The following is a 20,148-nucleotide window of genomic DNA, read 5'->3' as shown; positions in this document are numbered from 1 at the left end:
ACTTCCTGCATGGCTTTTAACCGCAGGGAAAATGAGGGACTTTTGGGGGCAGATGTGTTTCCATTACACTATCATAATGCCCCTAAAAATCCTTATTGCTCTTGCAGTATTCTTCCGTATTGCTGGGCCTGGTGAGAACTACTTGAAGACCTAGCTTATAAATACAGCTTTTCTCTAAAAAACACTTTAAAAACACCACTGAGTTTTATTTTGTTTGTCTTACCTTATTTTTAGTTTTGTTTACTGTTGCTTAAAATATAAATGGCAAGATACGCAACCACCTGTTGGCGAATAAATGTCATAAGTCATAAATCCAAGGGACATGCTGATAATTGCACTGGATTTTAAGAGGGATCTGTTTGGGCTTAAGAGTGAGAGCTTCATTTTTTTGGTACAACTTGCTTGTTTTTTACATAAGAATTAGCATTTATGTCTCTGAAAAGATGACAGATGTTTTGCCAGCTAACTTGAACGACTGCTGTAAGTGAGCCTCACTTAGAATATTTACTGCTTTTGGAAACATCAGGCCATTTATCAAATGCATACATCTGTCCAGTACATTTAGTTAAACTAAATGCACCAAGACATGCCAATGATGTTTTTATACAGTCTCACAATAAAATTATGATCAAACCTGATGAAGACATTGTGGGTTGTCAGGTATTCTATGCTTACTCAACTCAAAAGGTCTTTGTGTGGCCGGCCCTTGCTGAGGCTTCTGAGGAGGGCACAGTCCACTGGGAGTGCAGTGATGCTCTGTCGCTTTGCCATGGAGGGAGAGATGGCCAGGCTTTTCCCAGGCACTCTTTATTCCTGCTAGGTGGCAGGTTAAGACTCTGGGTGTGTCTAAAACCAAAATGGAAACAAATCTCTTCTTAGAACGTATCTGAAATGAAAACTCTCAGAGTTCTGGTTCCAGTCTGAGCATCAGGAGGTGAGTGTTGCAGCAGGAGGTTGTGGATTGAAGGTCCAGGCCCTGATTTGCCCTCTGGCCAGTGCAGGGAGGTGCCAAATGCCCTGAGCAGAACCCAGGTGAGGCCAGTGGTGCATGCACCAGCCCTTCACCTGTCACAGGGATTCCAGAATGTGTTTTGACCTGGAATAGTCAGCTCTGGCCTTAAACACTGTATCTTTCTGTACCAGCTCCATTCCTATCTCCTTTCCAGATTATCCAGCTAATAAACAAAAAGTTCCAAGAAGTCAAAAAACCCACCCCAAACCAGAGGTAACTTCTGCCAGGAAGCAAAGACAGAGCCACAGCTGCAGTTCCCTGATAACAGCCCTTGCAAACATCCCGGAGGGAGCTGTGGGAGTGGAAAAACGACCCCAGTTAGGCAGCTCAAACCTCTGCATCCTCCTGTAAAGCAGGAGCCTGCTGTGGCTGCAGTGTGGAGGCAGTGTCCCAAAGGCCACCTTGGCCAGGCTGTGACACCACAGCCCAAGAGGCAGTGGCAGGGCTGAGCTGTGCCTGGCAGTGGCACACTGCACTTCTATTATTGCTATTTTATGGTTTCACTGACTTTTTCTCAGGTGTCACCCACAAGTCAGCAAGAGATGGTGAACTGCTGCATCTTGAGTTTCATCTCACCCAACTCCCAAAGAGAATTTCCTTTATCACCGTTAATAATGGAACTGAAAACTTCCTACAGCTCCAGTGGGCAAACAAAACAGCCATGCTTTAATTACATGGTTTTAACTGATTTCACTAGGAGCTAATACAAGCAGAGTATTATATATTATATATATATACCCTTGAACAGCAAATCCACAGAGTAAATTACAATTCCTATAATAGCAAGTTCATCTCATTGCACTAAAATATTTAACTTTTTGAATTAAGCACAATATTGGGTGGTACTGACATTATTATATATTTTCATCTTTTTACAGAGAACAGAAAAATGTATTTTCCTATTCTGCCTACAGCACACTTGAAAATAATTACGTATTTCATGCTAAGGCACCAGACAATGGCAGTATTACAGCAGAAACATGGAGTTTTCAACATGTTTGGGAGACAGGGACTTTGTTTCTACTCTGTATGGTGATTCTCCATCTCCCAGTCCTGATGTATGTGTTTAACACTCGGGTGCTAAAAGGTTGGAAAGAACAAATAATAAATTCAAGGTGCTGTACTATTTTGGAGTATTTTTTAGTCTGTAAATAATTATTGCCAATCTTTAGCATCAGGAATACAGTAAAATTTGGGCTGAGAAGAGGCATGGGAGTGAAAAAAAATAGAAGAGTAAAGCAAAGTTTCTAGACTTCAGGCCACTTGCCAGCTGCTTCTCACATCAACTTTCAGTTCTGCTGCTTGCTTTGACTGTAGCAAAAAGATAAACATGTTCTTGTTGCAAGTTAACAAACACTGCCATGCGTGACAAGTTGATAAGGGGTATTAAGAGTTGTATCAGGAGTTTATTAGTTCATTTGAGCAAGAGATAAACATGGTGGAAAGTTCTAATGTGCTGCTGAAAAATGAAAAATAACTGGTCAATGCCAAAAACAGTTCTGAAAAAAGGGTTCTATTCTTAGTGACTAGAGCTCTCATTGCTATAGATAATTTTTCTTTCTGTTTGTAGTAAATTCCTCAATGTGCCTGCCTCCTTTGTGAACTTACACCGTGGCTCTGTGCATCTGTATTTTCAGGTGGTACAGATAAAGCAGTCTGAGTTCTAACACTCATAAGGAACTCTGCTGAATTCATGGCACAACAGGCAGAATTTGGAGTAGTGACTTAGTCAACTCTGCTTGGTGTCTTTTCACATTAACTGTAGGTGTTGAGATCTTGTCTCCATGGTTTTGTTTGTTGTAGATATTGAAAACTAAATACAGAGTATTTAAATGTCCTTTTATTTAGTACTTGCCTAATTAAATTCCTGCCTGATTATTTTTCTGGTGTAGGCCTACATGCCTTACAACAAATTGAGAGTGTTTGACTCTTGATATCGTCACCAAATCTGTATGTAAACTAAGATCTGCCAAAACAAATATTAAAAATCCCGACATACATCCCAAATGTCACTTTTAGTTTCCTTTTTATAAGGCAATGCAGTATAATATAAAAAAGGAGAAACAAAGAGGTAAGGCAGCAATGTAGGATCAGAGTTTACCAGCAAAACCTGGATGTGGGTATATTAATAACAGATGATAAAAACATAAGCAAAAAGGTCTTCCTAGGTTGCAGGAAGAGACCTTTATCCTACACTGTAATGCCTTTTTTGTAGCATTTATTTTATTGAACAATTACTTTAGAATATTTTTGATTTTTTTTCCCCTTACAAAGGTAACCATCCTATTCTATAGCCCCTTTGCCCCACTAAGACAGGCTTTAGGGCACCATCGACATTTGTGGTATACGCTAATTTTTATGGCTCTAGAGAAACAATAATAATAACACATTTAGGAGTAAACACTGACATTTTGTCTGGAAAATGTTTTTACACTATGTCAAAGGCATAGGAACTTATTTTAATATCCTGTCTCACAATATGGGGTAAAGGACAAGAAAATTAGGGTAAGATCAAATGTACACTTTAGCAAGATGTGATCAGTGACCAGTCAGGTAATATTTTCAGTTATTTACAAGACTTCAATGATTCCCAGATGCCTCAAGTCGGGCAAGGGTAAGGACTAGGAACTTCTGGATTTTTTGGTTGCTTGGCACTGTGGAATGTAGGTACCTTTGCCCATTGTATAAGAATTGTGTCCTTTGCCTTGGCTTCCCACTGAGAGCTCATGGCTGAACACACTGACAGTCTTTCAGGACTTCCTCTTTGACTGAGGGCACAGTCATGGGAGATGCATGTGCAGGATGTTCATGCAAAAGAATAAAAAAGTTTTACTCTTACAGCAACTGAATGCGCATGAGAGAGTGGCACACATGGATATTTGGTGGAAGTGGATATTTGGTGGAAGTAAACACACTCGTGTCTGTTTTGAAGGAGAAAAAGCAAGGGCTTTTTTTCCTCTGTGTTCATAGACACTGAATCCCATTCTGCTACAAGGCAGGAATTGTTTACATGCAGATGCTTGGCCTCCTTGAAAATATTATGTTTTCTTGGTAGCATATTTATTCACTGTATCAATATTAGTCAGCTAGGGGTTACTGTTTTTGAAATTGAACTACTCTGAGACTAATAGCACAGGAGTATTGCTATTGGCATGTTATTGAGTTCAATAACTTAATAAATTATTTTTCACTCTGTTATTTATGAAATTCTCATATTTATTTGCTTATTTTGGCTTCTTGTTATTCTCCAATCTAGAATATTAAAACTTAGACAACAGATCAGACAGTGCCATGTACATGTAAATTCAGGTGTGGGATATGGCCTTCATAAACCAGAACACTAAAATTAGAGGTCTCTTGAGACAGGAGACAGTTCCACTATTAAGCAGCTGGTGCTAAGAGCAGTTCTAAGATCCAGAATGGGAGCAGCCTGGGAAGTTGATCTATAAGGTGTACATTTCAATTTAAGCCTTTTGTGAAGTTAAAAGCTTCTTGCAGTGGAAGGAAATTCCTCCGAAGTGTGTGGTATTTAACAGCAGCAGACCTTTGTGTTGTGACAATCAGCAGATACCTGTTTTGTCACAGTCTCTGTTGTGATAATCAGCAGGTAACATAACTTATGCAACTACTGTACCTTGACTGTGGCATGAGGAAAGCAGGATACTAATGGATCTTTATGGGAATTTATGCAAGCCTGTACCATAGATAATATGCAGTGAGAATGCAGCAACAAGGAGAAATGTCCCAGATGAGCCTACAGGAGCATCACCCTGCTAAAGAATCAACTGTCTTTCAACTTCACACCAACAACTCAGCTGAGGCTCTATCCTAAGATGAATAGAGCACATATGGCAAGCACAGGAAACAGACAGAAAACATTTGTCTTCTGAGGTTTAAGAATATTTTGCTTGGTCTGTGTTATAAGGAGCTAATAAAATGAAGACAAAATGGCAGAGAATATTGTTTGATAACATTTGTCTTATATTGGGTGTGACAGATTTAATGTTTAGGGTAGAATGAAGCTCACAGATCATAAAAGATCACTTATCTAGCACTTTGGACTCATTTTCCTGCCTAAAGCAGATATTTTTTTACTTTTTAAATTGGGTTCTATTAGGCTAGGTTGGGTCTCAGACATCATTGCAAAAGTAATCTACAAAGGCACTTCAAGAACCCCTGCAATTAAAACAATAGGCCAGCAGGTTGTTTGTTCGATTGATTTTTTTTTCCTTCTCTATGGAAAAAAAATATACTATAGAGCTGAATGGTAAGTTCTTTACAGAGGAGTATAAACTCAGGAGAGTATTAGAAAGAATTCCTACAGAGCATGACTAGTTTAGTTCTTAGTGAAGTAAAAAAAAAATTAAAAAATAATAAATCTTTATTAAGTGATTTTTGATAATATGGGAAGTACATTATCTGTACTCCTATAAATGAAATATCTCTTTCTACTTCATTTTCAGATTTACAGCCATATAGATTGTTAGCCAAGGTCTAAATGTAAGTGATTAAAATAATGAACAAGTGTTTTAGAGTGCAAATAATATATTGTACCTGGTTCTGTCTTACAGCAATAAATGATCAGTTAAAGAGCAAGACCTAACCAGTAGCTATATATACACACAATTATGATTTGCTTTAGTAGATGAAAAGGAAATACCCTTTTTCTCTATAAAGCCCACATTTTAATGTTTGTAGGGTGACTTAACAGTTTAACCCCCCTAAAGATGGTGTCTGGTTTTGTAGGTAAATCCAGATTCAGAGTAGAATCATTCAAAAACTCATTCAAATTCCTCTTTGAGTCCTTCCTACCTGAGGTGCTTATCATGTGGGAGGATGAATAACTCTTTATGACAGTACCATTATTCTTCACTGATAAACAGTCTTCTTCTTCATCATGGTCCCCAGATTTTAGACACTCAAAGTAAGGAGGGATTAATTATCCTTAAAGTCACTATATTCCTTAGAGGATTAAAAAATGAAAAGTCAGCACATTATTTTTCTTACATACAAGATCAGAAGAAATCCTGAAAAAAAGGAGTATTATAATGTTATCTCATTGTGGCTGCCTATTCTATTTATGACACCACTTTATAAACTGCACAAATCTATTCCTGCAACCTACAGATACTCTAAATGACAAAATAAAATTGAGCATCAATATAGAAAATATCATGCATTTATCATGCAGAAATAATTTCCACCTATAAACACATTCTAAATTGAACTAGACAAGGCTAATATCACATGAAAATAAAGCAACTAGACATTTAACTCACAAGAAGTAACGTGATCAAAGAGAAAGTCCAAATGGCAAGAGAGTCAGTAATTGTCTCCATAAAATTACTGGCAGCAGGATTTTTATGCTGTTATCATCATATTGGTAAAACTTTCTACAGTATAAAAGTATACACTAAACATTGTGTTGTAAAAATCCCTCTGGTATAAGGCATAAAAAACCCCAGCAGAAACAGGTGTCTCTATTTCCTGACATCTCTCCAAGGCTTTGAAATCAGAAGCTGACCTGCACAACCATAAGCTTAGCATGCCTTTAGAAGAGTAGATTTGTGAGACCATTTTGCTTTTAACGAAATACAGCAAAATGTCCTCAGAACATTTTATTGAGTCCCTATTTCTATATTTCCCCCTAAAAATCACTTTTATAAATTACAAGGGTCACATAGATCAGTGTGAATTAAAAAAACAAGTCTCAATCAATGAAAAGAGTCTTGATTTGAATAGGCTGTTGTGCTTTAAATCAACTGGAAACCCAGACCAAATTCCCTTTAACACGTTCAGTGTGTCTAAGCTGATTTTGGTTTCATTTCAACACAGCAAATAATACTGATGATAGCAATAACATGAAACTCGAGAGATTTTGGCTGTGATTCTTGCAGAATCTGGAGAATTAGTGAGTCTGAAGTATTTGAAACCAGTAGAAAAGTGAAGGAATTATCCAAGCTAACCTTTTCATGACTGATTATTTACCAAGTGAAATGTTTCTGCTATATTCATAAACTAAAATCCTCATTTGTACAACTGTGCTGAACAGGAAGGGTCCCTCCCCTATTAAATGCAGAGTGATTAAGCACTGGAGACTGTAAATGCTGGTTGATAAAAATGGCTGGTGCCTGTCCCCGAGGTCCTCTCTGGAGAGCTGGATTAACACACTGAATAAATAAGGATGATGACCTTCTAGATATTACTACTGGCAATTTCTTTGTACTCATTCCTCTGGAACGCTCCTGTTGGTTTAGGAGGAGAGGACACAACAAATTAACCATAAATTCTACACTTAATTCTGCATTTAAACAGGCTCCTCTGCTGCAGAGGGAGTTGCAAGGTAATGAGAAATTGTGTGTGTGAGGGCAGTGTCCCACAGCTGTGTATCTCTGCATCACACCACACACTGTCTGGGCTGGGCTGTGACCTCAGGCAAGAAGGAGATTGCTTGACTTTCTTATAAAAAAGCCCATTGCCTGATAACTGGATAATGACTTTTGCATTATTCTAGCAGTTGGACCAAATAAAGAGCTGTTGTGATGCAATCCCAGAGACACGTCTCAGGTACTTGCTTTGAGCTGCAGAACACTGTCAAATGAGTAGCATAATCCAGAAGTCATCTAGGAAAACTACACTTTGTCCTTAAAACTTAGGTCCAGAAGTAGTGCTTGTAGGTGTTATTTCACACTTTGCACAACAAATAATTGATTCCGTGCTTCAATTATACAAATATACATTTCCCCTCAATATTTACACTCCTCATACACACCCATTATTAATGTAACTCCTACTCCCTATCTTAGAATGGGTTTTTACCTGTAGCAGAAGGTTCATCCATAAGCAACTGCTTGACTAGAATGAGTAATGTAGAAAGCACATTTTCAGTGCAGGCACCTTAAACAATGACCTACAGGAATCACTAGTGGTTAATGACAGAAAACAATGTGGTTATAGTTTGCTATAAAGTCTTTTAATTCTTGGATTGAAGTTTTCTGGCAAAATCTTCACTAGCTTGAATTAATTGTGATAACCACTTATTCACCAAAGCAAAAAAGCACACACACACAGTTCCATTAGAATTCCTCAAGTGTTTGGCACTATGGACAAATTGCAATAGAAAATATTTTAAGGATTTACTGGAAAAGGCAAACTCAGTTGTTAGCCTAAGAGTCTGTCCTAAAATGCAATAGTTTAGTTAAAATACACAGGAGATGCCTTCATAATGCTCTCTGCACTCGACTGCAGCCAATACTATTAATCCTCTAATGTCATAAATACTGTAGGAAAGACATGCTAATAAAAAAGACAGCACTGACACCATTTATCATGTGTAGGAGTATATAAATACTGCAGAAATCTCTCTCACTTTTACAAGAAAATCAGCTTTACACCAATTTTTTGAGAGAATTGACTATCATTTCACTGCAAAAAATATTTATACTCTGAAAATAAAAGTATTTTTAAATAACCGCATGACTTTAGTTATCATTTTTTATCTATGTCAGCTTTTAATGAAAGATTTATGGGTGTGTTATTAGTGGTCCTGCTCTCTGTTCTGTTTGTGGGAAGGTAATGAAATCTGCTCCATTTGAAAAATGCATTTCAGCCCCATGTCAGAGCTTTGTAAACCTGAATTGGTTCGATATCTAAATTTGATATCTAAAATGGCTTATAGCTGGGAAAAATGGGTATCTCCTAATTAAGGCACATTACAATGAGATTGTTCAAATAAAGTACTGTTAACGAAAATGCCCAAGTTACTTATATTTAGAGTAGATTCAGGAAATAGCTGTTCTCTGATACAAGCCTGCTGCAGAGCACTCTGCAGGGAACCCCACTCTGTTTGTGGAATTTAGGGCACTGGTGGAATTTACAGAGTCCATACACCACATTCCAAAAATATTGATAAAGTCTGAGTTTCAGTTACTTACATCAAATTTTTAAAGGTAGTCAAAATAAATAGTGCACAGTATAACTCAGCAAAATGCAGCACTGTTTTAAAAATAATCTCTATTTTCCAGGTATTTGTAAAATTGAGTTGTTCGGTCCATTTCCTATTATGAGGAAATCCTTTATGATTTTGAGTTATGGATAGTGGCAATACTCACAAAGAAGCAGACAATGAGTATAGCGGTGGCTTTGGCTCCAAAATCTAAATCCTAAACCTGTATAGTATTATAGAAGTGGTTTTATTTATGATATATAAATGTGTTATTCTTCCCTGTGCAAACTGTGCTTTTGCCAGAAGCCCTGTAACCTCCATTGAACATAATTCAGTGAGGGAACTCCACAGAGGAACAGGACTGCCTGGATACAATGCCTTGTCCAGAACTGAGGAATTTTTATTCTTTTTACTCAACATAAAATAAATAAAAGTATATTTTGCTATTGTTTTACAATGCTTATGGGAAAATTAAAATATCTAATTTTTGTCGTAAACCTCGTTTTGCTTATTCTTTTCTTATGGGTAAAATATTCTATTCTGTTATTTAAAGCTGTGTTGAAAAGTGAGGTAATTCATGTCTGTAAAAGTGTCAGGATTATGTATATTCTCTATGTTTAGATATTCACAACGAGTATAACTTTGGAATGAGAATAAAACAGGAATGAAATACTTTTCCCAATACAAACTGTACAGATTGTTGAAAGACTATAAAGCCTTCTAGGGCTCACTTTTGTCTGGGGCAGACACCTTCTTGCACATGCACTGATTATAGGAATAGATGCTAGTAAATAAAACATCTCTAGCTCATAGTACCAAAGATACAATTTACAGTAGTAATGGACTTTGCTGTATGCACTGTTATGGATTATATTTTTCATTGTATGACTTTTTTATTTCAACCACAGCTCCACAAGATGGCAAAGGAAGGTGTGAATACGTGTAAGTGTGAGATGTTGTGACTAAGCACAGGAGTGTAATGATGGGAAATTTTTCCTACAAACCATCTCTTTGCATGAAGCTTTAAATGTATTTCCTGCACAGATCTCAGACCACTGAAACCCTCAAATACCTGCCAGAAATCTCAGCATTGGGGAGGCTAAGGAATTTGCCAGCACTGTTTTTAAAGAAGCCAAGAGGATCATCAGTTACATACAATGATTATATTTTTGCCTGCTGATACTCATCCATTCTTAAAAAGAAATGAAAGCAATATGAGTTTTATTTTTCTCATGCTTGTGACTTGTGCAGATTCCACTTAAAAAGTGATGATGGCTCCAGCTTTTGTACTTTTAATTTGCCCTTCAATTTGTCAAATGCAGTGATACAGAGCACTAGTAAAAGGAGAGAAGAACAGAGGTGGCAAGGCATCTAAATATAACCACGACTGTTTATGTCAATGAGCTCTGCAAAAGGCTACTGTGTTTATGTGACTGTCTCAGGGAGTTGGTTTGCAATGCTCAGTTATGCTGTGCATCCTTTATTGTTCATATTTCAAAGGCCTTTTTTTTTCAAGGCTCTAAACATCAAAACAGGCTCTAAACAGATCAAAATTTAAATTATTAACTCGGTTGTGGCAATTGAAGTATTGAAGCTGACTGACTCTGTCAAGTCAATATTTACTATTAGAAGAAGGATTATATTTCATGTCATCCCTCCAAATTTGACATCCAGAATTGTCCACCTACCACTGTGACAAATGTTCATGGTTTGGGGTTTAAGTGCTTAGTACCCAGGGAACAACAATCAGACAAATGACTAAAAATTTCTTAAGGATAACTCAGACCTTGAACAAAACCCCCTCCACATTTCATGTTACAGTTCTCCTCACTACCATTTCTCAGGAATGTTCTGATTCATCCCTGTGGAACACTTTGTGTGCAGCAGTTTAACTCTGTATTTCTACCATGGTACCAGCCACGTGCCACAGTGGTGATTTCCCTACAGCCTGTGTGCTGCTCCAAACGTGTCCTGTCTGCTCCCATCCCCCCTGTCTGTCACAATTATGATTTTCTGTAAGATAAGAAAATCCCATTTTTACCACTGGAGAGCCAGGCTGCTTAGGTCACAAGATTCTTTTGGCTTAATCCTTATGTATGAATCATGAACTTTCCCTAATAAGTCCCGGCATTCTTCAGATGATCAAGTTAGCTTATGAAGGCTTCCAGAGCTTTCCACATTAATTATCACCATGTTTAAAGGATCCAAAGCAGCAGCTAATTAAGAATTATTAAGGCTATAAGTTGTTTATTCTTACTTTTCCTTTCTGTCCTCCATTCCTCGCTCTTATGTGGGTTGATACTGTAAATGGCAATAATACAACTCAGTTCAAAGAAAACAACATATGAAAAGGATTATGAAAAAATACAAATCAAACTGAAAATTAACTATGTGAAAAATTGGAAGCAAATTTGCTTGCTTTCTACACTAGAATGGGTCAAAAGTAAGCGATACATGACCACAATTTCAGTTCAGAAAAGGCTTTTTTCTCACATTAATTATTAGAAAATTGTAAGACAATCAGACTAATGGTGAGCCTCCACTCTGCAAATAAATGACTTACAATTTCTGCAAAAGGTGAAGAAACATACATCACTATTGAGAAGTCACAGTAAATACCATGTGATTCAGTAAGTATTCTGTTAGAAATAAATAAGATAAAGACTTTTAAAAGAAATTTAAAATTTAAAAGAAATTATTTCTTAACATTTAAAAGTGGAAACAGAATATTAACTCTCAATTCAGAGTAAAGAAAATTGCTGAAATAAGTCTGGACTTTTAGGACTGTTTTCAGTCTGAGAACATGATGATCCTGGGCACCTCAGGAAAAAAATTATATTCTTGCACCAAATTCAGCTACTGAATCTAGTAAAAGTAGAACAATTAAAAGCCTATTAAGTTTAGCTGCCAAATTTTTTGTTTTGTTTTATCTTTTACGATGATGAGTGTATCTAAATAAAGATTGGGTAAATTCATCAGACACTATTTTAAGTGTGGAACACCATGATAGGAAAAAAGTGTACTTTATATTTGGAAAAAAACAAGGAGATTTGTACTTAACTGGCAGTTAATTAACAACATGTAGACGGATCAATTATATATGTATGAATAACAGGACACACCCAAGTCATAGTCAAAAATCCTTTGGGAACATCTGCGGAGACAGCAAATATTTTACAATAGCAGTGATTAAGCCTGAAAATAAAAGGAGAAAGCCCTGAAAGGAAATCAGAAATTAGTCAAAATCATCAGTGGTTACTCTCATATTTATCATCCAAAGTGAGTCTAAATCAGCAGGCGTTACTCTCATATTTATCATTACATAAACTGTGGTGTAAGAATGTGGTCAAGAGGAAAAGAAGAAACAAGATGAACAGAGCAAATCCATATTTAACATTCTTTCCAAAGAAAGACTACTTGAGAAGAGTGCTACTAAAAGTAGCATTAAATAGAAAATTCTTCTTTAAGCACTCAACTGAGTTCTGAAAAAGAACTAAAACCAGTGGAATAACATTCCAATTTATGTTTTCCAGTCAAATCCTTCAAAATCAAATTCAAATACTATATGTAGATATTTAGCAATTTTTAAAATGCACAGAAAGATCCTGAAGGTTCAAAAAAAGGTTTTGCCTTTTTTTGAGGCAAAATTCAGTGACAGACTTGAACAAGTGAGTACCTGAACATGAGTCTTGCTTCCAAGATTGCTTGTCTGATTCAATAAACTATTTGAAGACACAGGTACTGAGCACTGAATTTAATATTTGCTGTGTGTGTAATCAGAGAAACAGAATCTTGCTCCAGAATGAAGGTGTCTCTGCAGAAAAAGAAATATTCTCTCGTCCTAGTAACTATTTTCCTGACAGAATACAGTATACAGAAATTGGGCAGAAAATCTAGCATCTGTGGGTAGAGATCTATGCCATCTCTGTCTTAAAAAACCCCTCATTATTTGTTAGGATAAGTTCAAGACCTTAAGTAAGATCTACACAGAGATAATCAACACTTCTGGTAAAAAATGTTACTGTATTTTTTCCAGACTTAGTGAAAAACACTACAGAGTCTTACAAACACTTCATAGCATCATGCAAAAATTTAAATTAAAATTTTAGGTTATTGCTGTGCTGAGTGCTTAGAAGAGAAGTTTAAAGCTCTCCAGAAGCTCTACTGTTAGATTGTTAACTTTTTTTGTCCTGTTCCTCTGAAAATCTTTTGGGGTTTTTGTATGGAAGGGTACAAATGGGCAGAAACTGTTCCACAATTCATATTTTAAAAAAACCCAATTCTAAAGCTATGTTTTCAACAAAACACAGCATAACATCTTAACCTAATAAAGTACTGAAGTACTGCCCTACTTTCTGATTTTCAGACCTCAAAAGAGGAATTCAAATATTTTACTTTGGCACTGGAGCAAAATTACTTCCTAAGAGGAAAAAAAAAAAATTACCTGATTTTGGTACTCCTTTCAGTCCTAGAAACTGCAGAACCAGAAACTGTTTTGAGATGTGACAATGTACACGATGCAGATCAGTAACTGGAGCCACATTCAATTACTGTTCTACAATGGCATTAAGTAATGGAAAGGACGACAAAAAAGAAACATTTCTAGTGCTGGTTTTTTCCTTTTGGATGAAAGGAGCTTGGGAAGAGTTACAAAAATGAACTAAAATGATAAGGCCAGAGTTCAGGCATGGCATGCTCCTAAGAAGAATCTGTTTCTATCTTCCATATGCTGTACATGCACAAAAATAATGATGTAGCTGAGCAGAAATATGCTTATAAAGAGAAAATTATTAAGAAACCTATTTTGAGATAGCATTAAAAGCAACAATAAAAAAAAAAAAAGGTAAGCACATAGCAAAAAGCGAGCTGGTTTTGAATGCTGGACAGGTGTACAAATGATTTTCTAAAACTTCTATCAGTTACTGTTAAGTGTGTCATTTTTTGTGGCTCATCTTTGCCCAGAGAGCTCCATCATTGATCCTGTGCAGATTGTTGATTAATTCTTCATATTCTCTGTATGACTGTATTAAAGTATAGAAAAGTAAAGATACACAGGGCTTACACCATCTTTCTTGTCAGTCAGCACTTCTCTTACTTGTTTTTAGTTTCTCCAAGGGACAAGGGAAGGAGAACAATAGATTTTCTCTGAAAACTACTGCTGGTAATATATGATATCTACTTCCAAGTATTAAATTCAACGTAATATATGCAGTGATCAATAGATATGGACTTCATGGGCAGTGGGGGAGGAAGGCTACAGCAATTAAACTCTACCATAAGTCACAAGGACTACTGGTGGCTGTTCTCTTTCTACCCTAAGGGTTTTCTCTTGCCTGATGTACCAGTAGATTTACATTATAAACCTGATTTTTTTCTTATGCGTGTAATATATTTTAATATATAAGTTCAGCAATGGCAATTGCATCAGTTTAACATTCAACCCTTATCTCTTCTTCATGATCTTCATTTATCTAACTTATTTATTATCAAATGATGCATATGTATGTGCATAGGATTCTAACCACATTACACGACTGCTTATGATTTAAAAGCAAACGAGTTAATTTTTTTCTTCATTACAAAGCATGCAGCATGTATATTTTTATGTACCACTAGGAGAAAACTGATAAAGAGGAAATGAAGCAGGGGAACAGAAAAACAAAGTGAGAAATAAAATCCAAGTTTCTAATGCAGCGATGCAATGCCAAGAAACTGCTCCAGAGAAAATGAGTAACTGCCAGCTTTTCTACCTGTTGCCAAGAAAATGTTGCTGTGTTCACTGATCCTGTAATTAAACTGAGTATGTTCTCAAACAACTTCTTCTGAATTGTGCCATCTTCTGTGAAGGGGGAGGGAGCTCCATTCCTATAATACGCCAATAGGAAGATAGTTCTTCTCTAAAAAATTAGGTAGAAGAGCAAGCTTGGTTTAATGATGTACACACATTCTTTAAAGAAAAAAAATAACATTTGGAAAGAGAAATTTAATTGCCTACAGACCTTTGGAAGGAAGCACAGAAGTGTAATTTGCATCGTTCAAAATACTCATGTGCAGGGCAAAAAGTTTTAATAGCTATCCTTTAATGTCCTGTAAAAACAGCAGTCTTGCTGACTTCTGCTGTTTTATCAACATTTTAAAATGTGAGTTATTAACTGCAGCAGCATCTTGTAGCAATTTCTTGCTAGGATTTTTAATATTTAAGTTATTGCAGTTACCCATGCTAGTCAAGGTATTTGTATACAAGTATGTCAGTAAACCAGATCATACCAGTATACTTCTGTTGTCACATTTTATCTTGTTTAGCCCACTGTTGGTTAACCAAGATTTCATAAAGGCTGACTATATTCTCTTCACCTCTACCACAGTGCTCTGGGATCTTCTGGTAAAGCTTTATTGTACTTTGCACAGCTTTTCTGCATTCCTCATGCTTTACACCTGGTGAGTTAATGAAATGGTGGTTTTTCTCAGCTGGGACATTCTTTGCTCTGTGGCTGGCTGTGCCAGGCAGGACAGTGGCCCTCTCAGACATTTGTCACACAGAAGCACTGAACAGCTGGGGTCAGAAGGGACCTCTGGAGATTGTGCAGCCCAATGCCCCTGCTGAAGCAGGTCCACCCAGAGCAGATGGCACAGGATGACATCTTGCTTCCAAAACAGTTCCCAGGGCTCTTCCCCACACACAGGGGTATCAAGTGTCCCAACATGCAGGCTGACAGGTTCACTCCAGAGCAAGAGCTGGGCACAGCTGGCACCCACACTCTGCTTCATGAGCAGCAGAGTTGCTATGTTTTAATTCTGTGTTGGCTTGTTTAGTTGATGAGTAACAGATCAGAGTCATTCACCAGGCAGAAAACTCTGCTACTAATCTACCTCCAAAACAAAACTCAGAAGCAGAGCCAGGTCACTCTTACTTTCCTGGCTCGCATCAGTCCTGCTCTCTGTTGCTGATATCAGCACTATCCACTGACTTCAGTGGACATAAACACACCCAGGTGGTCCATTACTGATCCTTGCTTCTAATCCTGACATCAGCTAATTAATTCTTGTACTTCTAAGCCAAGCTTTGGACAGTTTAGCAGAGAATGAACAGCTAGCTGTTGCTGCTGATTCATTACCACCTGTTATTTCTCAAGCTGTAAGCATTCATTCCAAATACAGCTCTTCATATTTTCACTGCTGAGCAGTTCCCTTTGCTATGGACCAAGAAGCAAGAGGTTTCTGCAGTTGATAGCACTATGAGTACTTTTCAACCACTCCTAAATGTACAGAAGAGTAACACAAACATGTAGGTGTCAATTTTGACTTGCTGCGAGAGAGGCCAGAAGGCAGAGGGATGCCCAGTTATACTGCACCTCTTCAAAGAGACAACTACCTGTAAATCTGGGGGTTTAGCCAGCACTTAAACCCAAAAACTGGCCTTTCCAGTTGCCATCAGGAGAGCCGATAAAGCTGGCCAGCAGGCAGAGCTCAGCTTCGGGGAGCTATTTCTTGTTCAAGCACACTCACTGCCCATTTGTGTCTGTGTCCTCGTGCCTGCCCTGGCAGCAGGGCTCACTGCACACTTGCAGGGGTCCAGGTGAGAAGCCACTGCCTTTACAGAGGTGACATTACCAGCACAAAGCATCTTGGGTGACATGTGACATCTCACCACTTACACCAGGCTCTTCATCACCGAATTTGGAGAGGGAAATTGAGTCTGGCACACAGCCTTTAATGTTGCCAATGCATGACCTAGATTGCATTTCCCTAGATGGTTTATGAGAATGTTATTTGAGGCATTTTTCAAAAGAGTTATTAAAATTAAAATATACAACTGCCTATCCCTCATTCATAAGAGCTGCTACCCTGTCATAGAGGGAAATCAGAATTGATTAACTTGGTTTGCTGTTCACAAATCCATCCTGTTACTCACTTCCTGCTTATCTTCTGGATGACAGCAAATTATTTCTCTTAGCTTATTCTACAATATTTTTTTTTATTTTCATACTTAGTGAAAGAGAAACGAGTTTGATTCCTGAATAAATAAGTAGTATTTGCAGTTAAGTTACAGGAAAATTAACCTGTTCTTTGTAGTATGCAACAGTAAAAGACATCTAATTTGATTAAATTTAAATTGGGTTTGTTTCTTCATTTTTCCCCTTAACCTTATATTGTCTTTAACATGCCTGAGTGCCCTTTAGAAATCCAACAGGATAATGCTGTAGCAGCTTTGTGTTCCACTGTCTCCTTCCTTTCTGACCATCTCCCACAAAATTCAATTTCATATTATCCTACTACTAATCATTTTCAAATCTTCCACTTATGTTAACAAATACATTGCTAATGGCATTATTATTAAAACATGTTGTTAATATTGCTAATCTTCAGAATGGTTTAAAAATCCACAATCAGTTCATGCCTAAAATCCTTTGCAATAATATTATCATGGGAAAACTCTTCTTTCTATTCCAATGTATAGAAGCAAAACCTTTAAAGCTGCATGGGGCTTTAAGAAATAGAAGAAATAACACCTTGAACTTTTTATTTGTGATGTGTTTTGATAATTCAGTCAAGCTTCACAACAGGTGAAATTGTCTTTGAGACTGAAGGGCACACCAAGCTCTTTTAGGGCCATGAAGACACTAAATCACCTTTCTGTGAGGCAGATTGCATACTTTGCCATTGTTTTACTGGCCTTATGGGATAAAATTAATTTGCAGGGAGGTTTGGCTTTCTTTTTTAACATCCATCTACAAACTAAAAACTAAAAGTGGCTTTTCTCTGTGGATGTTTATTTTATGTATCACCAGTTGCACCATTTGGAATATAACAGTAAGTGCTTTATATGTACTCAAATGCATTAGTTTATAAGGAAAGATTTGACACATAGTATATAGGTTAGTTCAATTGCTTATTTAACGGCACTGATTGCAAAATGCTGAACTCAAACCAGCTCACACAGGATTTGTTTTAATTTATCTCTGTTGGAAGAAATAAAACATAATTTAATCCAAATTCCAATGCTGTGCTCTGAGTTTTCCTAGTACATGCCATCTAAAATGTACTTGTAACGCCAAAAAATGAAACACTGAATGTTCTATTTATTCTCCATGTATCGTTTTCTCATTTTGAGAATCAGGCTCTGAAGTGCTGGCAATTAAAATAATCTGAACCATAAGTTTTTGAAAGTGATTCCTTAATATAGACCTTGATTACCTTTGTAGGTGGTGTTTCTGTGTACCCACATGAAAAAAAATTGTCATGACTCCTTTTTTTAATGCCCCACCTACAACTCCCTTATTCTTACTAAAGGTTCAGACAGAAGGCTGTGTTTTTCACCCTAGATTTCCTGATAAATATGACAAATGCATTTCATCTGTTCAGAAAGATGAATAGGCTCCAGTTAGGAGAAAGTGATATTGGCACACATTTTTGTTGGGCCTGAATGTAAGGGATTAACAATTATATTTATAAAGATTTCTGGACTATTACAGTAAACACTTCTTTGCTCAATGGATTTAGATGACAATTTACTAAATAAATCTTCAGGCTCATTCAATTACATTTTAGAGTGAATTTAGAGTGAAGCAAGGATGTGGAATTGTTTCTGGACAGTACAAAAGAAAAGGTCTCTCTTTTTTTAGTTCCTACCACGTATGCACATTTCACACAGGCTTTCTAAAGAGGACTCTGCCAGCATAAAATCCTAATTGGAAGACTTTCTCAGTGCTTTCTGTCATGGTAAGAAAACAAGGCAGATGAAGCAGGACACTTACTTTCGTGATTCGGGGGAACAGATCTTTTGTACATATGCCAATAAAATTGTTCCTCTAAATCTGCACTGTCTGGGGAAAGATGGAAAGCAGAAAAGCACCGTTCTGGGAGTGACTGCTTCTTTACAGGAAAAAACCTGTGGCCATTCCCTGGGAACTGACTCTTCAGGAACTCCAAAGTAACTAACACAGACTAAACAGCCAATATTTTAAAAGGTGGAGTGAGAACGTTGTTACAAAAGGGATACAAATTTAATCTCTGAGTTGAGCAAGGATGAGAACAATCAGCTCAGAGAAATTACCTGGGAACTGGTCCATCAGAAATGGATGTTTGAATACACACAATTCATAGCTCTGAAATGAATGCTGATTTTTGGGTTTGTTTGTTTGGGTTTTTTTAATTGGTGATTCCCTAGAACCAATCCTGCAGAAGTACAGACAGCTGCAAAGCAAATGTAAGCTTACAGGCAGTAGGCCAAATTGTATGCTGAAGCAACATTGAAGACTCTCATGGCAACAACATTGCTACTATGGGAATTTTTGTGAGCATAACGGTAGCAAAAAAATTATTATAAACTAACATTTAATCTTCAAATTTGCAGATAAATGCAGCTGTCATGGTGTAGGGTAATGCCATTTCACCTCCCTCCAAAATTCACATAAAGGATGCATCTTGACTTACTAAAAAAATTGGTGAGTTTAGATACATTCTTCACGAGTGAGAAATATTCCTTAATCTTAACATTAAAACTTTTTCATTAGGAAAATACATATGAAGTACCTAAGATACTTACATACCACAGTACAACTGTGATTTTAAATCCATACATGCATATAAATAAATGCAACCAAAATTATTGGTAACAGTAATACCGTGTTTTCACAGTGCAAAGCTTGTGCCCAGGAGTTTAGAAATCTCATATTAGTCCTGTAAAACATTCAAGTGGCACTGCTCATCATTACAACCACATTCTTAGTCTGATTTGGTCTGCTGCCTTCAAACTCTAAATGGTCTTATAGAGCAACTTTCATGATCTAAGTTCCTCTAAGAATGGCACTTCCTCTCTAGTGCTTTGGCACTTTACAACTACTGGTTTCTGTCTTTAAATCACAAAGCTAAAAGTGTCTCAAATACTCTATGTCATTATTTTATCAATAAAGTTTATCAAAGTTTATATGCCAGGAAGACAGCAAATCTGCTTTTAAGCACCAATATATCTCTGAAGCCTTAGGTGTTATTTCTGGAAATTGCATGCCTGCGTGACAATAGCACTATTTTAAGATGCACCACCTTATGAAGGCAGCAGCAGTACAATTCAATAATTGTGATTACTGTACAAGAAAATAATTGTTTACTTCTATAGGCACATTAAAAGGTGCCCAACTATCCTAATCTTGTCCAGCTGTATCCATTTAAACAAGTCCCTTTTCAGCTTTCA

General features: G+C 36.9%; 2 long non-coding RNA genes across 2 annotated transcripts; both read left to right on the top strand.

The window, feature by feature from the left end:
- The first annotated feature begins 828 nt into the window (after window positions 1–828).
- On the top strand, window positions 829–4,970 carry LOC136368177 (uncharacterized). Its single transcript, XR_010744789.1, has 2 exons — window positions 829–934; window positions 1,531–4,970. It is a non-coding gene; the product is annotated as an uncharacterized lncRNA (long non-coding RNA).
- A 2,445-nt stretch (window positions 4,971–7,415) lies between these two features.
- On the top strand, window positions 7,416–14,773 carry LOC136368174 (uncharacterized). Its single transcript, XR_010744787.1, has 2 exons — window positions 7,416–11,587; window positions 14,063–14,773. It is a non-coding gene; the product is annotated as an uncharacterized lncRNA (long non-coding RNA).
- The last annotated feature ends 5,375 nt before the right edge of the window (window positions 14,774–20,148 follow it).

Source organism: Sylvia atricapilla, chromosome 15, assembly GCF_009819655.1.
Source record: "Sylvia atricapilla isolate bSylAtr1 chromosome 15, bSylAtr1.pri, whole genome shotgun sequence".
Lineage (NCBI taxonomy): Eukaryota > Metazoa > Chordata > Aves > Passeriformes > Sylviidae > Sylvia > Sylvia atricapilla.
Note: the sequence above shows the minus strand (reverse complement) of the source record. Positions and strands in the feature narration are given on the sequence as shown.